The sequence below is a fragment of the Mauremys mutica genome, chromosome 5 (genome assembly GCF_020497125.1).
Source record: "Mauremys mutica isolate MM-2020 ecotype Southern chromosome 5, ASM2049712v1, whole genome shotgun sequence".
Lineage (NCBI taxonomy): Eukaryota > Metazoa > Chordata > Testudines > Geoemydidae > Mauremys > Mauremys mutica.
Genome location: NC_059076.1, coordinates 43,426,565 through 43,442,916, shown reverse-complemented (window position 1 = coordinate 43,442,916; position 16,352 = coordinate 43,426,565). Strand labels below are relative to the sequence as shown.

Genomic DNA, 16,352 nt, shown 5'->3' with positions numbered 1-16,352 from the left:
TTGTATGAACTTAGCAGCCTAACATTGGGTACCCTTGGTTTTGGCCCTAATTTTTGTACACAAATACATACACCTGCCACAACATTTTCTTGCTCTTCAACAACAGTTCAGCTATACAAATGAGTTAATATAATGTGCATATTTATATACGATACAGAGAGAAGGAGAAAACAAATGGGCTAAACTGTAAATGGGCAATTAAAAGAGTATACAGCCTGTTGCAGTGAATCACTGTTAGGAAGGAAACAAGTCATCGTGATAAATCAGGTAAGTATCATGAGAAGAAATCCTACACAGACTTCATAGATTTGGGCCCAGCTACGTAATCACTTCTGTAAGGGGGAATAGCATATTAAAAGATCAATGAAGGGTTTTCAGATTTATTTGTTTTGATTTCTAAAGAATGCACACTCTCTTGAACATCACGTGATCAAATAACCATTCACAGGAAGTAAAAAAAAAACACAACACACCTCTCTGAATCCCACTAGTTAACCCTCAAACTCCTCTCCATCACCACCTCCCCTCCCCCAAGCTTTTGCCTCTAGTCATGCTAGAAAAAATCAGGAAGAATAAATGGGATCAATAGATCCAGGTTCTTCCAAACAAAGGCAGAAAACAAACCCTGTCATTGGGGATTTCTCTCCAACAATGCCCCAATTTGTGATTAAATTGGGAAGATGTCATCTCCAGGTGTCATGACCTGGACTATCTCAGCTGTTGCAGTATCACATGGGAGAGCAATGATCTCTAAGGCATCTAGCCCCCAACCCATTTAATACATTATGGGTCCAAAACAATGTCTTAAATTATTGGAACTAGAAACTACTTGTTGAAGACACTCCTCTTTCATTCCTTTTAATAAATAGAATGTATCTCTTCTTAGTGTTAACTGAAGCTGTAAAACCACACGGAGGAATACTCTAAAATGATTGTCACCAACCATTTAGGTGCCTAAGATTCCCTCATGCATCTGTGTATTCCTCCCAGGGACCTTAAAGCACTTTATATTCATTAGCCAAGCCTCACAGCACTGCTGGGGAGTACAGCTGGTAAGGAACATATAGGGATCACGTCGCTAAATAATAACGTGCATGTAGCTTTGTGGTAGAAGGCAACAGCTGTTCAAGAGTGCACAGCAACACATCAAAACAGTTTAGGACAAGAAGTGAACAGAAATGCTGTATATCCTGCTGCAAATGAAGGGAGAAGTTCAGCAGCCAGAAGAATGTAATTACCCAGTGTGGAATGTGGCTATAACTGCAGGGTTAACAATTCTGCTTTTGCAAAAAGTGCAGTGGGAACTTTAATAACCAAAAGTGGCTAGGATTTACATCACATCCATGGAAGAACACCACCTACCTTCCAATGCCCCATAACTGATGCTGGGGTATTAAACTACTACTGGTGCAGAGGAAAGAATGTTACCTGTTGGGATTACCCTATACAGCATCTAGGTTTCCCATCCAAGTGCTAACTCAATCTAACATTTGCTAACTTGTGCTGTGGTCTTGCTAGATCTTTTGAGGTGGTACACACACAAAGATAGTTTCTTTAATTCTTCTTTGTTGTCCTAAAGGGTTTTATTCTCTCTTCTCAGCTCCTTAAGCCTAGGAGTATACTGATGAGAGAGCCTCATTACTGTTTTAAGCTCCTCTGTTCAAGAGCATAAGCAGATCTTCAATAGCACAGCCTGCCAACATTCTCATTAAAGAATCTACCTGAACTGATCAGTTTTTACTGCTCTAGTCCTCTTTCCATTGCCAGTACAATATTGTGACCCATCATAGTTACTTTATAACGGTGATTCTCAAAGTTTTGTACTGATGACCCCTTTCACATAGCAAGCCTCTGAGTGTGACCGCCCCCCCTTATAAATTAAAAACACTTTTAAATATATTTAACACCATTATAAATGCTGGAGGCAAAGCGGGGTTTGGGATGGAGGCTGACAGCTCATGACCCCCCATGTAATAACCTCGTGACCCCCCTGAGGGGTCCTGACCCCCAGTTTGAGAACCCCTGCTTTATAACAAACCATCTTCAACATCTTCAACACCACTCAAGGAATGCCATCCAGTTAACTGCTATTTATAAAATACATATTTGGCAAATGTTGTTATATTAACCAGGAAGCATGCAAAACTGTATTATAAAACAACACATATACACAAAGGGGTTGTCATGGAATCTTAACTCTGAATTTTCTATCTTTTGTGCATGTATGAATACTTCATCCTTAATATTGTGTTCATAGGTTATGCTAAAAGCATAAAAACACAGATGCACATAATCATCGATTAATCTTCTTAGCTATTTTATTTAATATTATCACAGCCCTGTGTACAGTAATGTAAATATGTATAGTCCTCAAAACCATTATTTGCTAACCGTGCATCTTGGTATTTATACCACACTCATTGGTGTGGTGTCAGCCCATTGTTTCCAATGGAAGTGCTCTCAGTTTGCACTGGGGCCATTAGTAGCTGAGCTTCTGTATAGGATCCCATTTCTGGAGGCAGTTCTGTAAGGCAACCCATTTCTGGAGGCAATTCCTGGACTCATAATGTTATTTGAAAATAACAGTGGGACTATAATCCTTTTTGCTGCTGCTGGCCATTCATCTTGGCTGTTAACATTTATAAACACCCATGTGTCACAATATGGCCTTCTGGACAATGGAGAAACAATAATCCAGCGCATCCGGCAGCCAGTCACCACCTTGCAGAGCAGCTAACATTTACAAATATGGAGTGGTATGCTGTGTTTATCCTTTTCTAGCAGGACTATAAACATCCTTGCACTTTGGGAAGCAATGATGGCTTAGATAGTCTTTAGTATGTTTCTCTGCATAAATGAAGTTGGATTTATATTGTTTTTTAAACGTGGATGACATTTCCATTAAAATGTTTATAATGCAATATAACCCTTAAAGTAAATATTTAGTAGTCATGTTAGAAACAAATTAAATTTACACCAGTTTTAAAATGCAGAAACATTAACAATAAAAATATATGAACTCTGAAACAGTGTAAATGGAAAATAAATAATTCCTGTGATTTTTCACTATAGAAATAAGGAATTCCTATGATGTTAAGGGAAATCGCCTGTTTCTGTCCTTTCACTTCTACGGTAGGTTGACAATTTGAATCTGGCTCAGGTCAGCAATTGTTACCCATTTCATAGCTGTTTGGTGATTTATGTGAAATAAATCAGGGGTCTCCATTCATTGTCCAGTGGCAAGATGTCTACATGACTAGACTGACCAGTAATATGTGGCATCAATTTTTAACTAGTCTTATTGGCAGCATCAGAACTAAATGGGCAGCAATTTTCACTCTCCTATTCTTAGACGTGATCCTTTCAGATTAGGGCTCAGGTACATCCCACTGCCCTTCGTGGGACTGGGCATAAATAAAAAATATTCATCTTCAGGGCCAGGCTAAACATACAGCTCTTCTGTCAGCATTTCAATTCTTATGTTGTTAGCGACCAGGAAGTGTTGCTCTGAATTTCCTGATTTACCAGTATAAGTCAAACCCTTAATGTGATTTTGCTGTCACACTGATGTACTCTAGTTCCTTTATTTGTTAATGGAGAACTTTAAAACTATTTAACAAAAAATAAGTCTTTTATTTTTAATAATTTAATAATTCCCCTTCTTCTACAGCTCTCCATTCACACCTCTGCTCTTGTGGCTTCCCTCCTTCTCTCCTTTTCCTCCACTCCAAAATTGATCTCTTCTCTTTACCCACATGGTGTGCAAGCTCCTCTCCTGACTATTCAGAAGCCCCTTTCCCAGCATAGGTCAGCCAGCCAGCAGCTAGTTACACTCTACACCCACCCATCCCTGTGTTCAGTGAGAGGTTTCTGCTGAAGTCAAGGGGCAGAGAGCACTGAAGAAGGAACTAGCAGCCAGCTAGTGCAGAAAAACCACGTTGGCTTGCTGCTGGCCTAATCTCAAGATATTATCAGGCATTGTAGTTTACCCATAACAGAGGGAGGAAACTAGTGGTGGTCATAAAATGGGGAGTGGTAGTTAACCCCACTGAATATTTCCAGAGACTGGGAAAGAAATACTTTTCATCAACATTTGCAATGGAAAATTTTGACATTTAATTGAATAAACCAAAAACTGAAATTTTTTAGGTTTTTAGGTTTCTGGTTTTCTGACAAAAGATCAAAAATGTTCAAGGAAAGCAGACCCTTTCTGCATAACAAATTATTTACTCAAAAACCCTATTTTCCATTACAAAGTCTCAACACAAAACTCTTTACCAGTCCTAGAGAAAACTGAGAGCTGTTTTTTCTGCTGATAGCCATGTAATTTGATTACACAGTGGAAACTGAGGAATCTTTCTTCAGTTGTGGGGAATTCAGCGGCAAGACTCTCATCCATGTAAATCACAAGAGACTCCCCAAAGACAGAAGAGTGTCACTAGTATAAAATCAGTGAAGCCTCATGGCTCAACCTGGGCTTTTTTGGTCACTATCTGCTCCCACCTTCTTTGGGCTAGTGTTTCTAAAGGAATCAAAAATTTCCTTACCCTAAAACTACTAAGTAGGTTGTCATTACTAGGGAAACTTCTGTACAATTCCAATAGCTTCTCGGTGTTCATAATTAATTTTGTCGTACAATCATCACTGCTGCAGCCTTCCACCACTTGTGCTGAACCTGTCTAGACACCAGCTGCTCTGCTGGAATGTTCTAGTGCTTTACTTCCTTCTCTCTGATGCAGAATGTGTTGCTAGTGATGAAAGCTCCGTCCCTGAATGTGGGACTCCTTTTTTTGATTATTCCAGTTATATACCACCTGCTGTTTAGAACTGCAGACTACTCCATTATTTCTTCACAATACAAAATTAACATTATCAAACAGTGAAATGTCAACATAAATATTTATTCTGAATTCTGAAGGATTTAAGGGAACTCTTATGTTTTTCACATTGGCAGGACAGCAACACCATGTTGTAACTGCCAATACTATGCATGTTCCTTAGGTTCTTCTGCATTTTTGTAACATTGCCAGTTCATTGTCCCAAATAGTTGAACAGTGGAAAAAATACAGTTTTTGAAAAATATTACATTATTGAATATAGGCAAAACCAATAATCTACTGAAATTTATTCAGACTATGTAAATATCTCCTGATAGTAAACTAGGAGATTATGCTGATTCATTTTAATTTGGTACAGCATGTCTAACTATTACTTGCTATAATGTTCAAGTTTTCAGATCATCTCCTTCTTGGCAGTTTGATACAGGACTTGAAGAATGGTTTTCAGATCATCTCCTTCTTGGCAGTTTGATACAGGACTTGAAGAATGGTTTTCAGATCATCTCCTTCTTGGCAGTTTGATACAGGACTTGAAGAATGGCTCTGGCAAATTTCAATAGGACTTGGGTGCCTAACTCACACAGGCTATTTTGAAAATCCCAGCCAAACTATTGTTCATGCTACAGAACTGCTTAATGATCCAATCCTGCTCCTACTGAAGCCAATTGACTTGACTAGAAGCAGGACTCAGCACTAAGAAAGCATAGGGGACTATAAGAGCTATATTGGTATTTGTTAAGTATTTCAAAATCAACTAAAGCATTTTAAAGATCAGATGATGCTTGCTGAAAATCTTTTTATTTAGGTGGCAAACTTGCCAAATCCATATTGATAATGACAGTACTGATAATCATAGGATTACTACTAGTTGCTGCAGTAATCAAATAAAAATGTTAACTAGATATATTCAAATATGCTTCAGAGACTGCTCAGTGTAAAGATAGCTTAATATAATCATACATTTAATTTAATATAGTTAGACATTAAATATACTGTAAGAAGTGTTTCATTTTTTCTAGTAATCATCATTTTCATTAATTTATTTGCCCTTGGTCACAAAGTTTATGATCTCTTCTCCAAGAGTCTTTTTTATTTATGCTTAAAAAAAATTATGAAATTTCATTTCCTCTCTGTTTATAAACCCCATCGCAAATACACAGAATTGAAAACCCATTTAAATGTATTAACAAATTATCTGTCAGTTAAATAGAATTAGCAGTGTACAGTACAGTATGTGAGATTATGGGCAGGAAATAGAAGTATTGAATGGTAAAAACTATTAAAGGATATTAGTGCTTTTTATTTATTATTAAATCAGAGAATTTATTATTAAATCAGAGAGGGGAGGGAGAGCTCAGTGGTTTGAGCATTGGCCTGCTAAACCCAGGGTTGTGAGTTCAATCCTTGAGGGGGCCATTTAGAGAACTGGGGTAAAAATCTGTCTGGGGATTGGTCCTGCTTTGAGCAGGGGGTTGGACTAGATGACCATCTGAGGTCCCTTCCAACCCTATGATTCTATGAATTAAAAATATTGTGACTGAAAATGAACTTAACCTGAATTTAGCTTATCATAAACTACAGACCCTATACCCTAATTTTGCAGCCCCTTACACAGGAGTCCTTCCCTGATCACACAAATAGTCTAATTGATGCCAAAATCATGAGATAGATGTTAACTCTGGCTTAGATCACATCAACATACATTAATCTTCCTCAGTTTTCAACACTGCTACTATTCCTGTTCTGAGTCTTCCCAAACAGCTATTGAGAGATACACTGAATTCCTTAATGGTTTTGTGCACCTATGGCCATTGAGATCACCAAATTCACTGCCCTTATCATGGAAACACATTGAGCTGAATCCTCCAGTAACGCTCACTGATTACTCAGCACTTAAACTGCTTGCAAGAGCTCTGCTTTATTCTGTCAGGTTGCAACTGACTGTGTGTAATAAGAGCTTCAGAGTGCCCCACCCTGACTGTCTGGGAAGCACAGCCTTTAAAGCTAGGGTTGCCTTGCCTTGCCTCCTGGCCAATTTTTAATCAGCCTGGCCGGTTTTTGTACTGCTTTGCCAGTTAAAAGATTTAATGTGCCATTTTTTCTTAATTTGGGACATGTTAGCATGCTCAACAATTCACACTCCCCTAGTCCGGACGGTGGCACTGTGTTAGGATAAGGTTTAAAAAAAAGTGATAAAAGAACATAAACATACACTTATTGTGTTAGAAGTATTTTTGTTTTGGTTTGTTTGTTTTGTAAAATGGTTATCTAAAACATTTTAGTAATAATTTGCTATAGTGGGCACTGGGATAGGCGGCCATTGACTGTTTTTAATGCATCTCAGAGGCTGCGGCAATCTTATTTAAGGCACGTCTTCAAATACCGCAGCATTCACATTTCCTGTTGTGTCATTTACTTCCCCCGTTCCCAAGTTTTATATCTTCAAGCAGAAATACATTTACCATTAAATTATCTAGACTGCCATACAATATACATTTATAACATCACGGTCTGGGTATAAATGAAGGTACAGAAACATAAAACAATGCTTGTCTTCTCTAAGCAAAATGGGCTTGATTCTCCGTTGCTTTCGCTTTATGTAGTTATTTACACCCGCTCAAAGTGAGTACAAACATGCTACCAAATCAGAATCCTCTACTCATTTATAGTAACAGTGGCACTTTACACTCATTTTGCACAGGTGAAACTTTCTAAAGAAAATGTAAGACAGTGGAGAGCCAGGCCTTGTGCTTGCTGCTTTTGGTGATTTTCATTATATTAATTGACAAAACTTCCTATTTTGATCGCAGCCCTTTTCCCCCATCCATTATCAGGGCCGCCCAGAGGGGGGGGCAAAGGGGGCAATTTGCCCCGGGCCCCGGGCTCCGCAGGGGCCCCCAAGAGAAGAGCGGAGGCTCCCGCCTCCGCCCCTCTCCTGGAGCCTCAGCGCATTAAGCGCTGAGTCTCCGCCGGGGCCCCTGAGCCCCGCCCCAATCCGAGCCGCGTGATGAGAGGGCGGGGCTGGGAGCTCCAATGGGGCCTGAGCCCCGCCCCGCTCAGAGCGGCGTGGGGAGGGGGCGGGGCAGCTGCCTCCGCTCGGCGTGGAGCTCACAGCCCCGCCCCCTCACCACGCGGCTCTGAGCGGGACGGAGCTCAGGCCCCGCCGGAGATGCGCTCGGGTAAGAGGCTGAGGCTGGGGCGGGGGGGAAGTGGGACCCGCCGCCGCCGAAGCGCAGCCCGGTCTTCGGCGGCGGGGGGCCCCTTCTGTTCCGGGACCCGCCGCCGAAGTGCCCCGAAGGCCCGCGGCGGGGACCCCCCCCTGCCACCGAATTACCGCCGAAGACCGGGCTGCGCTTCGGCGGCGGGTCCCGCTTCGGCGGTAATTCGGCGGCGGGGGGCTCCCGCCGCGGGTCTTCGGGGCACTTTGGCGGCGGGTCCCGGAACGGAAGGGCCCCCCGCCGCCGAAGACCCCGGGCCCCCGGAATCCTCTGGGCGGCCCTGTCCATTATATGTTGTTTGTCTTGAACTTGCAAACACATATGCATGAATAAATTTCCTCAAATGAGTAGTCCCACAATAGGATACTTGTGAGAAGAAGAAACTACTCACACGAGTAAAGTTACACAAAGTGTTTGCTGGATTGAAACCAGAAAATTGTTTGCTCTTCAGGACCACAGATTGTAACTTCCCATGGGCATATGAGCACTTTCTAACACTTGGGTGCTACCAGAACACAAATTATAGTAAAGTGCTGGATGCTCTATCTCCGACATTGAGCCAGATGCTTGCTCCTTCTGTAGGTTATAGAGTAGGCAGCTGCATTCTACTTGTAATGTCTTTGTGCTCCCGGAGCCCTAAACTTGCATGTTACATTTGTGACATACGCTGTAATTGCTCGTACATTACAGAATGTACTTTTATAATGTTAGTTACACATAGATATTCAGGAGTATTTTGAAAACAAAAATATGCTTATTCCAGACATAACTACATTAGGGTATTGGGGGAGGAGGGGGAGTCCAGCCAGTCACATGGCCAAATCAATGACCTTTCCAATCCTTTGTCCTTCTTTTATCCCTTTTAGTCTCCTCCTCCCCTACATCTGTAATCCTGTCACTATTTAAAATGGTATTCATAGACGTAAATGCCTGTGTTTGGTTTGTCCTCCCTTTGTTGCCAGCAGCCATCAAACTACCAATCTCCTGTTGTGCTACAAATCAACACCTCTGGAAGCAGTGACACCCTGTGTCAATCTCTCCCTGTGCCCTGATTCATTGCACAGAGCAGGTCAAATGCTGTGCTGGCATAAACTCCATGGAAGTCAATGGAATTAGACCAGTAGAGTGGAGGGGAGGGGAGGGGAATTAGACCAGGCTGTGGAGGGGAGCTAACAGTGACTTGCTAATCACTTGCACAGGCAGGCCTTATACTTAAAAATGGTGAGACAGACTGAAGAGAGAAGGCAGACAAATCATCTGATGATGATATAAGCCATAACAGAATCAAGTTAGTTTTTGTACTGATTTAGTATCTAGACTTAACAATAGCTGGGTGCATGGTTACATACAGTAATTGGTAAGCAGAAGAATGGAAAACCTAGAGCATAGCCATATATTGTCTGTAGAATGCTGATTTACCTGAAAAGTGCTGTTATGGCCAGAACAGAACTCTTCAAATCTGTAGGGAGCCTAAGAAGTTCCAGTTTCCAGGGGACCTCAAATGGTGTCACTGGAGGGCCATGTTCTCAGCTCGTATAAATTGGCATGGCTCCATTGAAATCAGTGGAACTGTACCAATTTACACCAGCCGGAGATCTGGCCCAGAGTGTTTAATCAGCTCCAGAACTTTTATTGTTCAGCTCCCCAGCCCACTCCCTCTGACATTCCCCTAGGAATATTTTTGATTTATATAGTGTAATCCCAGCAAGCACCCTTGTCTTTGATCTCTTTCCAGATCCAACATACACCTCTACCCCAATAAAATGCTGTCCTTGGGAGCCAAAAAATCTTACCATGTTATAGGTGAAACCACGTTATATTGAACTTCCTTTGATCCGCCGGAGTGCGCAGCTCCCCCCCTCCCCTGGAGCACTGATTAACCACATTATATCTGAATTCGTGTTATATCGGGTCACATTATATTGGGTAGAGGTGTATTTACATTACAAGTCTGGAAATATAGGCTAGAAGCAGAAAATGCAGGCTGGAGAGGGAGAACTTCATGATTCACCCATGAATGTAAAGTTGGTTTTCCATATCAGATAACTTTAAATGTAAAGTGTTTCTCTCTACTGTAGGGTAATCTCTTTATTGGGGCATCAATAATAACATGAGAGTACAGCACCAGGGAGATGTAGAGAGAAAAGAAGTTGTGTTTACACATGCACACACATTTTTTCTGTTGTCCACATCTATATTCAGTTTCAGATGTAATCCTTTTGCACTTGCTAGATGCAAGCTAAATCATGGCTTTTCCCTCCAGGTGACAGAAGGCCTCATCCTACACCCATCTAAGTCAATGGGAGTGTTGCCATTGACTATAACAAGGGGAGGATTAGACCCTACATGACCTGACATTGGTGTAAGGGCAGAACAGTGGTGTATCGACCACACATTGTACTAGATTGTGGGAAATAGATGTCAGTTGAGGGTTTGGGTTTACTTGCAAAAAACACTAATACATTTACAAAACTTAAATCTCAGTGAATCATGTGATTGTACTACTTCAACAAAGGTTCAGTGCTCATCCCCTGGCTAGAGAATGCAGTATTTTTCTAATCAGATTTACTGGTTTAACTACTTAATGTTACATCACATTGTTTAACACTCTGGTTTTCTTCCTAGTGCTCTATAAATGAGGAATTCCATTTTGTATTGTCTCAACTTAGAGAAGTCTATGTGCAGTACCTGCTCCCTCCCCTCATGAAAAGAACTGGACCCTAACTATCAGACATAATGCAGAAGTTCAAATTTTTGTAGTGCAAATCAATCAAGTGATGGTTGTAATAAAAAATTACACACATGCTGCTACCGTGGAATAAAGAAGCAGGCCCCACTGTGTATGAACTGTGGAGTATTTGTGTTACCCAGAGCCAGAGAGCAGACTTACCTCAGTGGATGGGAAAGCTTGCCTGAGTTTCCAAAAGCTATTCCTATATGTACAACAGTATAATCTTGCTAATGGTTGCCTTTTGCTCTGGCAGAAATCCAAGGCTAGCAACTGAAGAAGGGATGAGGTAATGACCTCCAAAATATTGATCTGGTATGCTGACGACACAGCAAATTTCCCAACAGTGAGCCCTAGGCATTACTTTAAGGCTCTGTATTATACTGACAGACATTGTGCTGGATGAGGGATGGTTTTCTCCAGTTATTATTTTTATTAATACAATATGATGCTTGGTGTTACATTGCACGCTTTTGGTTGGCATTTTGAAGTGTCCTGTTTAATCTAGCAAAGGATCATACCACTTCCTCTACTATGCTCCCTTTGACTTGAATTGTGTATGACTAGGGGCACGGCTACACTAGAGAGTTTACAGCAGTGCAGGGTTATTCTTTGTTCCACAGTGTTCTGAAAAGAATGGTGCCTAGAAAAGTGCAAGAAATCTGGTTGTTAGGGTTTTTTTGGTTTTGTTTTTTGGAGGGATAGAAGGGGTGGATGTTTGCTGGAAATCTTTGTTCTCCACTTAGCTTCACCTCAAGAATACGTTTGTGAATCCAGTGGTTTCTCCTGCCATCTGCATTCGATCCCCCTGCCCTGATTTTCCTGACTAGCTCATTCCTAATTAATGATGTGCACACCATAAATTCACCCTACTAGCAGGCAAAGGAGCCACTCAGCTACCAATATTCACTTACATACATATACTCCTATCTCCATATCCTGTATCAATTACTCACTCCTATGTGCCTATCCAAACTCATTTTCACTCTATCAGTCATCTGTCTTAATTCTGTTGACATAGGAGGTTTCTCATTACAAAGTCAGATAAGAGATAACATGCTTGATCCTTAATCAAAACTAGTCCAATTGGAGCTACAATTAAATCTTGATTCTATCTTCCTGAAATGGTCTAGTTTATGACAATCCCCTATCATTATATCATGAGTTTGCAAATATACAAGCAAGGCATGTGTCCATCTGCTTGAAAGGAATAGCAGAGGAAGCATAATGAGACACAAGTGTGTTTTTATAGGTTTCTTTTTCACTAAGTACCACAGCTATCCCTGTCAATGATGTCACTGTGTTATACTGAAATGTGTACTCAATGATGTATTTTTTGTCACTTGTCTCACTGCTTGCGCAGCAATTCAGTCAACACCAAAAGGGCTGTGAGTTCTCTAGAGTGGTTCTGTCTCACTTCTGCTGAGAAAGCAATGGCATTATGTTATTAAACCCAGGGACTGCCTTTTAATATGTGTTTGTACAATGCCTAGCACAGTTGGGCCTGGATCTCAGCTAGGGCCTCTAGGTACTAATGTAATAAAAATAAATAATAGTCAGATCATGCAATAATACAATGGAATAAAAAAGTGAGCAGCTGTTAAAAGAATAAAACCATTAAAAGAATAATCTTCCTGTACTAACATACACAATAGGGTTCTTTTGAGAATAATACCAGTTCCAGTATAGATGGCCCTTAAAAACAAAACCACAGGCCTGAAAGTCCCCTGGATCCAAACCCGCTCAGCTGAGAGCACAAAGTTGAGAGTTGGTTCCAAACCCAGTGATTTGGGCCCATTTCTAAGTGGAATATCCAGTCAATCAAATGATCTGATTATCAAACACATTTAAAGGTCCCAACCTGTTTCTGTTTGAGTGATTCTGCAGCCCCTTCCCTTTGGTTTCACTTTTCAAGGTGAAATTCTGCCAAGCTCCACCATTCTTTGATTGGCTTCATTTCACAGAAGTTTCACACAGTTTCCCCATGTTCGGTTGAAAAGTGGCCAACGTTAGATACTCTTGCTGAACTCCTCAGTAGACCTGGCCCAAGTTTAAGGCTTGTCATGAACAAGGAAGCCAGGCAAGTTTTTTTTCAGGTGGCGTTACAAAAGTTACACACAAATCCAGTTAGCAAGCTCCTAACTTGCTTGACAATTTCCCCTATATCCCCACCTATCCTGTTTCAGAATAACTTCCTGATCACTGTTGTCCACACTGAGGACTGCAACACGCTTAACAACTTAGCTCTGAGAAGGGAAAACTCCACCAAGCAGACATGTGGAATAGGCTTTGTTTTCTGTACGGAGATGTGCATGTGAAATGTGCACATATATGCATCTTGCCCTGCCATCCCTTTGCTCTCCCTGACAGCTGTTTTCTTGTGGGTCCCCAGCAGGGGATTCCGAGGTGCATCAGTTTCAGACTCCTGCTGGTTCAAAATAACAACTAACAGAGCAGCAGAGTGACGAAGACCTAAAGTTCATGTGGGCACCCACAGCACATACATACCCACAATGGGAGGCCAATAAACCCAGTGTCCTGAGTTTGTTTGATTTGGGTTTCCAAGCTTAAGTAATAAGATTTTAAAGCCGAGCAGGCCTCATGCAGCACTGCTGGAACAAGGGGTGCTGGGGGCGCAGCAGTAATAACAATCAAATACATGGTTTCTGCTTTCAGCACCCCCCCACTGTAAAAGTTGCTCCAACACCTCTGCCCTCATGTTGAAGGGACTGATAATAGAATAAATGATTGATGGAGATTTGGAAACAAAAGAAAAATATAATAATGGCTGCTTTCCTTTCCCAGAAAGCTGACAAGGGATGGAGGGATTTCCCCCCTTCCAACAGGAACAAGCTCCCAAGCCGGTCCCTTCAAGAACTCACTGGGAAAGCAGTTTGTCTAGTGATTTAAACTGAGACAGAACTTTTGGATTCTAGTCCTACTTCTGCTGCTGACTCCACCACTGGCTCCGTCTATTACCTTGGGCAAGTCCCTTTGGCCAAAAATTTTAATAGTGGCCTCTAACTTTGGTTGCCCAAAATGAGACAGGTAATTGCCTCAGACTGGTCACCAAAAAATTACAGCATCTGAACTGAAGGGGGTATTCCTGAATATTGGGCCCTTACCCTCTTTCAGATCTTGTCTAAACTCAGAGGTTGCACAGGTTCAATTTAAATTAGGTTTTAACCTGATTTAGTTAGATTGATGGTAACCCTTTGGTAGACACTCTTTTAAGTTTGAGTGGCTTATTTAGATTTAGTTCAAACCTGTTCCTAATTGATTTTTACCTAAACTGAAATAAGCCTGGTTTAAATTGAAATTAGAGTGTCCATGCAGCTTTTGGTGCTGGTTTAAAAATCAGACCGTAGGTGAAATTGCGGCAACTTTCTCATGTAGACAAGACCCTGTACAATAATACATCCTTCACAGAGCTGTTGTGAGGATTAGTAAGTGTTCAGGAATTGCTTTTTGGTCCTTAAATAAAAGGTGCTACAGAAAGTTTTACTATACAATTCCAGTCAGAGGCTTAGCTCTGTCTATCCCAGGTATAAAGGGTTCAGATATGAAATCTGCATTGGAATCAATGGAGACTGAAAGGTCCTCTCGGGTAGCGATGGGTCCAAATCATGGCCCATCTCTTCGTATAAGTGTTTAAGGCACTGGGAACCATTTGCATTTGACTTGTTTGTTTAGAAATAATTCTTAAAATAGCATGAAATGCACAAAATTACATGAGCAGCGATGAAAGAGAATAATCTTGCAGCAAGATGTTTTAACGAACGTTACTTAGTTGTGGGAAATGATATTTTCTTTTCCTGACTTTTAGCCCTCAGCTATGAACTGTCTACTTGTGAGCAATCCTCAAAGCACACAGATGCCTGAACCGGGTAATCCAGAGTGGTACTGACACCATAGCTCCCATGGATTTCAAGGCTTGGTGTGCTGCAGGATTAGGCCGACCCTTAGGTTTCTTTTCAAAGCAGCTGTCATTGACTTCAGGCTCTGTCATTTGTTGTTGACAGTTGTCTTTGTCATTAACAATAAGCTATCACTGACTTCAGTAGGAGCTGTGGGCACTCAGTGTCTCAGAAAATCAGACCATAAAGGCCTCTGTGTTCCCTTTTCCCTTTGCTATGGCACAGTCCCTTTTCCAGTACATGTATTTTCCTGTTCCTTAGTAAAGTTGCTCCATGTTTTTCAAATGTCAAAATTAAAAAGAGGAAACAAGTTTGTAAAAGCTTTGGTGGAAACAATTTTCTTTTTCTTCCACCAGCTTTGTTTTCCAATAATACCCACCCCCACATCCCAGCCCACCACCCACTCAAATAAGCACACTGAGAAGGTCAAACGAAAGATGCCATTTTAGCTAACATAAGGAAATTAGATGATTTCTCCCAAGTGCTCTCTTCCTGCACACACTCTCCTTCTCAGCTCCTCACCCCTACCAGAGTGAAAAATACAGCTACTGGCAAGTTCAGGCCCTTTGGCTACTTCCCACACCACTGACTAGTTTCCAGCAACCACACCATATAGCTTTATATCCTGTTGGCCAGGCAAGGACTTTACAGAGATCATCCCACCATTGCTTTATCATTCAGAGCTCCCTTTTTCTGTATTGTTATAGGGCACTTAAATGTCTGTGGCCGAGTCAGGGAATACAGTTCCAGTATAACATGACAGTAGTTCTGTTTTGCTTATTATATATTTGCTCATCTCTGTCCTCTCAAACCAAGTAGGGGTTCCTCCGGTTCAGGGATATTTCACAGTGGCAAGGCCATCTGGAGAAGTCTGCACTGAGGCTGGCAGTGCTGTACCTGCTCTGTGGAAAAGGGAGAGCTATAGTCTCCAGGGCTGTAAATCCAGCACCTCTTGCCAAAGCATTCGTTCTTTTTTATTATTAATTTTATAAAATGTGGTTTCTTGTTGGATGCTAATGGAATCTCTTCTCATCAGAGTACACAACAGTCCAGATCATGCATTTTTCACATTTGTGGGACACTTACAAAGGAAGCACAGGGCACACCTTACAAAACTCCAGCTTGAAATATAACAGTTTCCATATTGCCTGGCACCTCAGTGTCAAAGAGAATTCTATTTTTAGAGTGGTGCTCCACTGAACCAACTATATAAGGTTGTGCTGGGGAGATCGTTGCTTTTGTATAACATATCAGAATGCCCATTATTCACTGGGGGAGAAAAAGGGCCTGATTCTGCTCTCATTTACACTCGTGTGTAAATCAGGAGGAATTCCAGTGAAGTCAGTGGTTAAAAAAAGAAGTATGAGATCAGAAACAAGGCCAGTATTTGGGTTTTGAATAGTAGAGATACATATTCTCCTTTTCCCCCAAAGCATAACATCTTAAAGATAATGTTCTAATCTTTAAAAATATGAGCGAGGGTTCACAATTAAGCCAAATGATGCAGGGGAACATGGATGTTCCAAGGACATGGAAATGAGATCTGTTTGCATAGTAAGCTAACAATAGACTAGGAAACTAGTAATAAACTAACAGGCACAACCCACTGAAGTTTCTACTCCTGCTCCATGAAGAAATCACTGGATAGGAT

General features: G+C 41.3%; 1 protein-coding gene across 1 annotated transcript in view; it reads right to left on the bottom strand.

Annotated features, from left to right (window-relative positions):
• Nucleotides 1-16,352, bottom strand: part of SYNPO2 (synaptopodin 2) — a 121,570-nt gene that overhangs the window by 38,400 nt on the left and 66,818 nt on the right. The gene's annotated exons all lie outside the window — the stretch shown is intronic.